A 10104-nucleotide genomic window follows, 5' to 3' on the forward strand; every position below is an offset into this window, starting at 1 on the left:
TAACATGTGTGCCGCTTCATTCACAAAACAAGGAAGTACTCCAGTATCAATTCAGGATGAATTGGAGGACATTTCTCTTTGTTTGTTAATGTTAAAGTAAAGTTGGTTTTGTTGTCGGCTTCCTGACTCGTTTTAAGAAAAAAGGGAGAAAAAGGCGAACGAGCTAGAGAGTGAATGAAGAGAGGGAGCAGAAATAAAACCTTCAAACACTCAGCAGATGATTTACTGTGGAGACAGACGCAGTAAATACAAAGAACAACAGGACGAATCTGTGCTGTTGTTTCCTCTCGTGTAAATATTTCAAGCACTGCTGTCATTTTTTAATTCCTCGAGGGTCTAATTTGCAGGATCTGTCTGGTTCCTCAGATGCAAACAGGATGAACAACAGAGACTTTAAGATCCATGTTTAGTTCCTCTGGTTCCAAAGTACCTGGAACTTTGGGTCGAAAAGGGGCTTAACCTTTAACATCCACCTTAAGCCAGTTGTAAGCAGTAGCATCACGCAGTAATGAGTGAAAGCAATTGGCACAATTTGAGATGACTGGAGAGATTCGGGGAAACCAGTGACACCACAAACTAAAAACTCCCTAGCTCCCATAAGGTTAGGCCTAGAGGTCTGGAATATTATACATGTTGACAAGATGTAGAAGGTTTATGGTGTTCTGCATAGTTCTGGCATAAAGCACGTCCTAATTATTGTTATTCAAATATGACTCATTATAAATGAGAACCAAAAAACACTTTTTTGAGCCTTATTTGAACTGCTGTAGTTTTGTTTGTGTTTTAGCCACATGCTAAACAAACACATTTCCAGAAACTAGAAGATGTCACTTATCAAATGAAGCCTAATACATGAATCACGGCCTTACAGTTCTTCTGTTAGAAGCTTTTCCAGTTGGGTATGCCAAATAGGTGAAAATTCTATAAAAAGAGTGGATGTTTAAGGGTTAACTTAACAAAATCAGTTTCTCGTTTGTGTTTTCTCCTCATGTTAATCTTTGCTTTCCATATCTGGAAGTATTTTTAAGTTGTGTTACAGGAGGATTGTTAATAAAGTTGTTTATAAAGTCCTCTGATATTATGAACAGTGTATGATGACCTGCAGCTTGATGGTTGCACTTCAGATGTAATTTCTTTATTTTGTTCCATATGCAGGCATTCATACTTTATATACTCACATAGTATTTTAATTATTAAAATAATTTACATATTTATTCGTTTGTGTGAGTGTATTATCATGTACAGTACCAGTTAAAAGTTATGACACACTTTCCTGTTCACCTGAAGGAGAAAATGTGTCCAGACTTTTGACTGGAACTGTATATTTGTATTTTTGTATATTTGTATTTTGTTTATTTGTATTTCTCGATTTTTGTATATTTGTTTTTTTGTATATTTGTATTTCTGTATTTTTGTATATTTGTTTTTTGTATTTTTGTATATTTGTATTTTTGTATATTTGTTTTTTGTATTTTTGTATAATTGTATTTTTGTATATTTGTTTTTTTGTTTATTTGTATATTTGTATTTTTGTATATTTGTTTTTTGTATTTTTGTATAATTGTATTTTTGTATATTTGTTTTTGTTTATTTGTATATTTGTATTTTTATATATTTGTTTTTTGTATTTTTGTATATTTGTATTTTTGTATATTTGTATTTTGTTTATTTGTATATTTGTATTTTTGTATATTTGTTTTTTTGTATATTTGTATATTTGTATTTTGTTTATTTGTATATTTGTATTTTTGTATGTTTTTTTTTTTGTATTTTTATATATTTGTATTTTGTTTATTTGTATATTTGTATTTTTGTATATTTGTATATTTGTATTTTGTTTATTTGTATATTTGTATTTTTGTATTTTTGTATATTTGTTTTTTGTATTTTTGTATAATTGTATTTTGTATATTTGTTTTTTGTATTTTTGTATAATTGTATTTTTGTATATTTGTATTTTGTTTATTTGTATAATTGTATTTTTGTATTTTTGTATAATTGTATTTTTGTATATTTGTTTTTTGTATTTTTGTATATTTGTATTTCTGTATTTTTGTATATTTGTTTTTTTGTATTTTTGTATATTTGTATATTTGTATTTTTATATTTTTTGTATATTTGTATTTTTGTATTTTTGTATATTTGTTTTTTGTTTATTTGTATATTTGTATATTTGTTTTTTTTGTATATTTGTATATTTGTATTTCTGTATTTTTGTATATTAGTTTTTTGTATTTTTGTATATTTGTATATTTGTATTTTTATATTTTTTGTATATTTGTATATTTGTATTTTTGTATATTTGTTTTTTTGTATTTTTGTATATTTGTATATTTGTATTTTTATATTTTTTGTATATTTGTATATTTGTATTTTTGTATATTTGTTTTTTGTTTATTTGTATATTTGTATATTTGTTTTTTTTGTATATTTGTATATTTGTATTTCTGTATTTTTGTATATTAGTTTTTTGTATTTTTGTATATTTGTATTTTTGTATATTTGTATATTTGTATTTTGTTTATTTGAAATATTTGTATTTTTGAATATTTGTATTTTTGTATATTTGCAGGCTTTTTGTTTGCTGTTCTACATCAGACTGTAGTTGTTTCATTTTTGTTCTTTAGTTTTTGCTGGTTTGGTTTAGTCGTTGTTTTGGGTGTCTCTAATTAACATGAGTCAGCACTAATCAGCATCTTCAGCAGCTGCTGCTCTGGTCACACTGAGCAGGTAGAAATATCTGAGGTGGTTTGTTCACACTGAAGAAGACGTCTGTGTCTTTGTGCTCGGTCATGTAAATTAATAAAAAAAGAGATTTTTGAGACTTCTTTCAAAGTGCAAAAGCTTTTTTTGACATTTGAAACATTGTTAACAGCAATGTTTGAACACGAGGACACAAAGAAGGTGAAAATCTGACAAAATTTCCAGTGGAGATCATCATCATCATCATCATCATCAAAGTCATTAGGAGCGCTTTTTACTTCACAGGCTCCTCATTTTATACTCATTTCATGGATTTTTTTGAGCAACTTGCAGGTATTTAACGGTTTATTGGGACTTTTGGTACAAATATAAGAAAAACCTGAAGAAAGTTTGAAGTTGGTTTAGTTGGTTTTAGGTTATTGACTCATTATAGACTATCTGGGTTCATACGTGGAGGATCTTTTTTTGAAATTTCTTAATAAATGAGACTCTTGACGATTCTTTAACTGGCAGTTTTCAGTTTATATTTTTACATGATAAACCCAACATTATCACATTAGGTCTTTTCAGTAATTTAATAAAAGTAGCTGCTGTGTAACTGGAAATTTTTTGGACATTTCTTTGAAAAGAGTTATGTAATTTGGTATTATGGGAAATGAAACACTGAAAACTAAGTATTTTCCTGTCGGTTGGAGAAAAATTGCCAACTAAACTAACCTAACAGACCCCCCCCCTCCCTCCCCTGAACAGTTTAATACCTGCAAATTACTCAGAAGATTTCCAGGAAATTAGTATAAAATTAAAGGAGCTGTAAAATAAAGTGTTACCAGATTCATCATCTGGGAACAATAACATTTCATGCCAATCCATCCAATAGTTGTTGAGATGTTTGGACTAAGTGGTGGACCACCCGGCATCAATAGGACCATCTGAAAATCTGTCAAAAGACTAAAAGGAAAAACTTTATTTAAAGGCGTATTTCATGCATATCTGACCAGTAGCTTTTTAAAATATATTGTCATAGACAAAAGTAGTGGTTAAGAGGAAATAGTCAGTGCAAGAAGTCACCAAAATAATTAGGATTCATCTTGTGGGACTCAGATATCACTGACAAAAATGTGACTAACAATGTATTTAATTTGATTTAAAACTCTGAATCGCACTAAGGTGATTTATAGGTATATTGGAGCGAGTAGAAGTTGTCTCCTCCAGTAAAAATACCAACATGGCTGCCGTCCAAACAGCCCGGCGTCAGTCTGTTGATTTTGAGTCCAGTCGACCTCTCAGATCTCGATCCTACATCAACACAACAACTCCGTCCGACTCCTCGAGGGCCATAAAACGCATGAGTTTAGTCGGTGGGCGAAGATGGCACCAGAAACAATAACATGACTGCAGGGGAAAACTGGCAACCCTGTAATAAAACACACAGCATGTTTGAAAGAAAAAAACCCACACACAAGACACAAGTACAAGAGGTCACTGATGTCTGCAGATCAGCGGACCCTCGTTCTGCAGACGATAGACTTCAGCTTCCTGGAGGTCAAAGGTCAGAGTCACGGCAGACTGACTGTAATGAAAGAATGTGTGTGATGGTCAGATAAATAGAGACCAGAGAGAAGAGGTATAAAGTTATCCTAAACAGGAAATGATAACTCTGCTTTACTGTAAACTTTGTTACGTAACTTTTCAGATGAGATAAAGCTTCTTTAATTCTATCTGGGAAGTTTACAGTGAGGAAGAGGAGGAACAACACTGAAACTGGTCTCTGCTGCTTGATTGCAAGTAGAGCTGCAACACTTAAGTCATTAATATCCAGTTGTTAAAGTAATCACCAACTATTACGATAATCTTTTCATCGTTTTGAGTCATATTTTAAGAAAGAATGTTCAAATTCTCTGATTCCAGCTTCTCAAATGTGAATATTTTCTGGTTTCTCTATAACAATGAACTGAATATTTTTGGGTTATGAACTGTTGGTCAGACAAAAAAGACATTTGAGGACGTCACCTCAGGCTTTGGGAAACAGTGATCGACATTTTTCACCATTTTCTGACATTTTATGGACAAAAACACTAATTGAAAATGAAAATTATTGTTAGTTGCAGCCGTAACTGGAAGTACTGGAGCTTTCTGCTGCCTGAACCCCTAGTAACTGACAACTGATCACACCGTTGCCTAGCAACAGCAGGATGCCTTTCACTGTGTTTTCTGATCTGACGTCTCTATCAGCAGGACACGGTTGCAGAAATTAAACTGTTTTCTGATGTGTCACTTTTTCAGTTTGTGTTTGTAAAGTTGAAGCTGACAGTGAGATTTGGGTTAAAATAAACCAACGCTGACTGTCGGTAGGAAAAAGGAGGCGAATCGTTCCCTGACTCATAATTCCTACGACCACAAGAGAACTTTGTCACTCGAACGTAAACACAGTTATGTCATTTTTGCTCCTTCTGTTTTTTAAAGTGTCAAGTGGGATGTTTCCTTTACTCTTTCTATTTCTCTGTGCAGGTTTATTTGTTTGTTAGATTTATAGGATTTAGTTCTTGTTCCTTCATCATGAAGAGTTTGGTCAAAGAGTAAAAACAGCGATAAGATTGTAACTTTCAGGAGAGAAGTTCCTTGTACGGAAGACGCCACTGAGCATGTGCGGGATCACGGTTCTGTTTACAGCTTCGTTAGCTTGTCGTGCTACATAACACAACATCTGGACTTTGCAGCCTGGTCGCCAGAATATCTACGTTTCAACGCCTTAAATACGTATCATATTAACATTTCTAAAGTGGTTAGTAAGTTTCTTGGCAGCAAGTTGGATGTCAGCAGAGACCATCTCGAAACCAGCGTCCGCTTCCCGTTTCAACCGACAAAAGCGGGTATTTTTAGCGAGACGTCAGGACATTTGCAGCCGTTTTTCTGGTGAGAAAACGCATGTTTTTAATGAGACATCAGCCGTTTTTATTTTATTTTTTATCTTTATTTTAACCCAAACCATGATCTTTCCCTTAACCCTAACCAAGTGGTCTTTGTGCCTAAACCTAACCAGACCTGAACCACAGCGTTGTCACACCATAAAACATCATCATTCAACAGGTAGAAAGGTTTGCAGAAACGTTCAATGCCAACGTTTTCTTCTGGTGACTGTGTTAGATTTTGTACTACAGTATAAATTTCTTAAAGAACTTCAGCACAAAGTCCCTGCAGGAATTTTCATAAAAACTGACACGAACCAACGACTGCCTGGAAGAGAGAAGATCTAAAAACGTAAGAATTGATTTGGAAAGTTTAAAGCAGATGCAACTTTTAGTTAATGGGCTCAAACATGCAAAACTACTTGCATGTTGAGATGAAAATGAGAGAAAACCAACAGTTCAGACAGTCAGTACAATGACGGAGGCACGAAGATCTTCATCTGCAGCGACCACAGTAATCAGTTTTAAGTTTCCACTCTTTTACAATTTTACAAAGATTTAATTTCTGTCGACCGTCATCCTGCAGGGGCAGGCGCCATGAGAGCTTTACAGATGAAAATCATCTAATTTTCTTCTGAAATCCTCCATATCAAACACAATATTGAACACAGGCCGACCCTTAAAGCATCGCTTCCTCCCCGGGCAACTCAATGCCTCATTACAGCCGAGGCCATTAAAGCGGCGGGAGGATCCGTGCTGTCTGAGCCCAGACGTTTCATAACACAGTCCATATGTTCGTGTGGAGGCTCAGACCGCCGCAGCCGGGGACTCCGAGGTTTCTGTGCAGGGGAGAGTGAGTGAGTGAGAGGGAGGGAGGGGGGGGGGGGGGTTGGAGGGGGGGTTCAGGGTGGGCCTTTCATCCACAGAGGTGGTGGAAATGAATCTGCAGTCAAGATCACATCGCCAAGCCAGAGGAATCCAAATACTGCGCCCCCCCTCCACCACCAACACCACCACCAACCCCCCTCCACTCCACCCACTGTGGGAATGTGGTTTCCTCCACACACACACACACACACACACACACACACACACACACACACATGCTGAGGTTCAGGCATTATGAAATCAGTCTGTAGGTGTGTTTTCCTGTGAGCTTGCATTTATTCATATGCATTAGGTGTAAAAGACAGCGTGTGTGTGTGTTTGCACGCTGTTGCCCAACCGTCTTTATGAGGACCGGCTGAGTTTTACACATTAAAAGTGGGACATTTTTGAGTAAAACTGGCTGTAATATATAAACCACCACTGTAGATACGCACCACTAAACCCCTAAGGCCTTAAAGGACAGGTTCACAGTTTTTCAAGAGGAATGATTACAGCGAGTTATCCTTTTTCTACATACTGTATTTCTACAATATTACATGGTTAAACACTTGTTATACTTACATGTTTTATGCATTTATGATTTTTATGTTCTTCTTATGTCAGCATCCATATGGCAATGAAATCTGAGTTAATTCAATCAGCAAAGTCTGGTGAAGTCTGCACCGCAAGCAGATTCTCAAAGTCTGCAGAGAGTCTACGTGAGCCCTCTCTCGGACTTGATGACTTGTGTATTTGAACAGCTGTTCCGCTTTGAGACGATGATGATGGCACCGTAGATAAAAAGTCAGAGGATCTCCGAAGTGATTACAATTCAAATTAAATTCATATCATGTTGAGATATTTCAGTCTGGTACATAGTTTTTGAACAGTTTTGGAAAGGGGGGCATTTAAAGAGGTGAGGCCATTTTTATGTAGAGTGAGGACTCCATACTGGCTTTGCTGTTGTCTGATTGCATATCAAACCCAGCCCTTAAACCCTTTTTATTTACTTCCTCATTTGTCTAATTTAACGGCTGAGAGACGTTTGTAGTTCCTGGATTTGTTGGCTTCTCTGGTTCTTGTGATGGTAAAGAGTCTTTAGTTATCCAGGGGAAAGATAGCCAAAAGGCTAATTTAACCCAAACTAAAAACAGCTCTGTTTAAAACAACACATTCTTCGAGAGTGAACAGAACTAAACTGCTGCTGCTGAACTTCAGGAACAAACACAGATGACTGTGTTCCCCAAACAATGTTCCTCAGATTTCCACTCAACAAACTGTTCTCCTGTTTCGCTCCTACACACAAACGCAGCGCATGTAATTACCGACCGCAGTGTGTAGCCGACGGGGCGTCTCATTGGCTGTCAAACTGACCTTCAGCCTGCCCTGGAACACAGTGTGTGTGTGTGTGTGCTTTTGTTTTGAAAAGATGAAACTGGAAGATGCGTTTAGGTAACATCTGATGAGTTAAGAGAGAAGATCTGAGAGATCCAGGAGAGAGTAATAAACACCTGAGACTGGATCACAGTAGCTGGTTATTTAAATCATAAATACATAAACACACACTAGTGCTGATGTCACATCTCTTCAGCCCTGCGTTAAAACCGTGGATCTATTATAAGAACTGGATTCTGGACTCGAACGCGGCGCCGATTCAGTCCAATGAGAATTGTTTGTCTGGTGCATGAGCCAAAAAAGTTTGTAGAGCTTCCGGGTTGATTTTCATTCAAAAAGCTTCAACTTCTCTCTAGAAATAAAAAGTCAATGGTTGTTTTCAACGAGTCATTCTGGTCTCAGTGTCTGTGTTATTTAAGTCATCTGCTGGTTCCAGCTTCTCAAATGTGAGATCTTCATGGTTTTCTTTGACCTTTGTGATGATACACTGACAATAATAAAGGGCCTTTAACGCTATTCTCTTACATTTTATAGACAAAATGATTAAAACTAATCGAATAATTGAAAAAATATTCTGCACATTAATGGATACTGAAATAACTGTTAGTTGCAGCCGATCAGCAGCTCCAACGTCTTGAGTCTGAAGCAGCTGAAAGTTCTACCGACGGCCGCTAGCTGCTCCAACTGACTCCTGTTCAAAAAGCCTCAACTTCTCTCCAGAAACACTGAGTCAATCATTGTTTTCAACGAGTCATTCTGGTCTCAATCTCTAAATTCAGGTCCTCTAATAAGTGTGCTGGTGGCCATTTTGGAAATTATTGCTCCATTAATAAGATTTGAAGACTTATAGTAGCTTTGGTGTCTGCTGTGCGGGCGTTGAGTCGGACTGTTTCACTAAGTTTAATGTTACTTGCTTATGATACCTGCCCTTTTAGCACACATGAACCTGAGCTGTGTCTCAAATCACGTACTTCTGTTAGTACACTTTCATGTAGTACACTGTGTACACTATATATTACTGGTGTTGTGCACGAATTTCTACAGGGTAGTGTTGTCTCAAATCAAACACAGCCGTTGTGCACTTACCGGAAATGACGATCGCAAATTAGCATTAGCTAGCGTTAGCATTAGCTAGCGTTAGCATTCGCGTTATTGTTCCCGCTACCAAATCATTACAGACTGCTAAATTAACCCAAAAAACATACTGATGGCTTATATCCAACAACAGTACAGTGGTGCTTAGTGCTAAAAAACATATATATAACTTAAATTTGTATAATGCAGCGATGTTCACCGTAGTTACAACGTACCCGGCCGCCAAGTGGTCCCTCCCCTTCTGCTACGTAGCCAAGATGGCGACCATTGAGGTCGAGAAGTGTCCATAGTTCCACACTCAACTTTTTGACCGTTTTGAGTGCATTTTTCCATAATTCTGTGTGAATGCACTTATGCACTCAAAATTAGTGTAAGTACAGAAGTATGCGATTTGAGACACAGCGCTGGTCTTAACACATCTTGTCTGACACCAATGAAGGTCTGAAACTGCTGATTCATACTGGTCCCCAAGAAACTCCCAGTCCAGTCTTCAGTCACTCTGAACTTTAACAGAAACAGGACTAAACTCCTATAAAAAGGCCGGTTTGCTCATAATGCAAAAGAAAACAAACAGACTGTGGAAAAACGAAGAGAAAACTTTCCGATCCCGCAAGAAGCCTCTTAGCACGGAAACACGCTGCTGTCTGATGTTCAAAGCTCATAATGAAAAAACACAGATGATCAAACACGGTGATATTTTAATTATAAGTAACACCAGGAAGTTTTACTGATGCAGAGACATTCTGTTTCTGCCATAATTAACCTTTAAAAGACAAACTGTGATGTATTTCTTCCTACATATTGAAATAACTGTAAATGCTGTTTAGCTGGATGACATATTTACTCAACATGAAAACACAGTTAAAAAAGGGCAAATCCGTGTGTATATTTAACAGAAGGACTCGCAGGGATCGTGTTCGCTGTGACTTTTGTCTTCGGGTTGTAATGTGTGGTTAACCACTGGAATCTCAGCTCTGGCTGGGTTAAAGTGCTGGATCCGCATGTAATGTCATTTAATCAGCATAGTAACACTCTGCAGCAGCAGCAGAGAGAAAACAAATTAAGAAATATATGAAGAGATAAAGATACCAGTTAAAGCTGCTCCGTATTTATCTTGGCAGATAAATGAGTAGATGTA

Source organism: Thunnus maccoyii, chromosome 5 (assembly GCF_910596095.1).
Source record: "Thunnus maccoyii chromosome 5, fThuMac1.1, whole genome shotgun sequence".
Taxonomy (NCBI): domain Eukaryota; kingdom Metazoa; phylum Chordata; class Actinopteri; order Scombriformes; family Scombridae; genus Thunnus; species Thunnus maccoyii.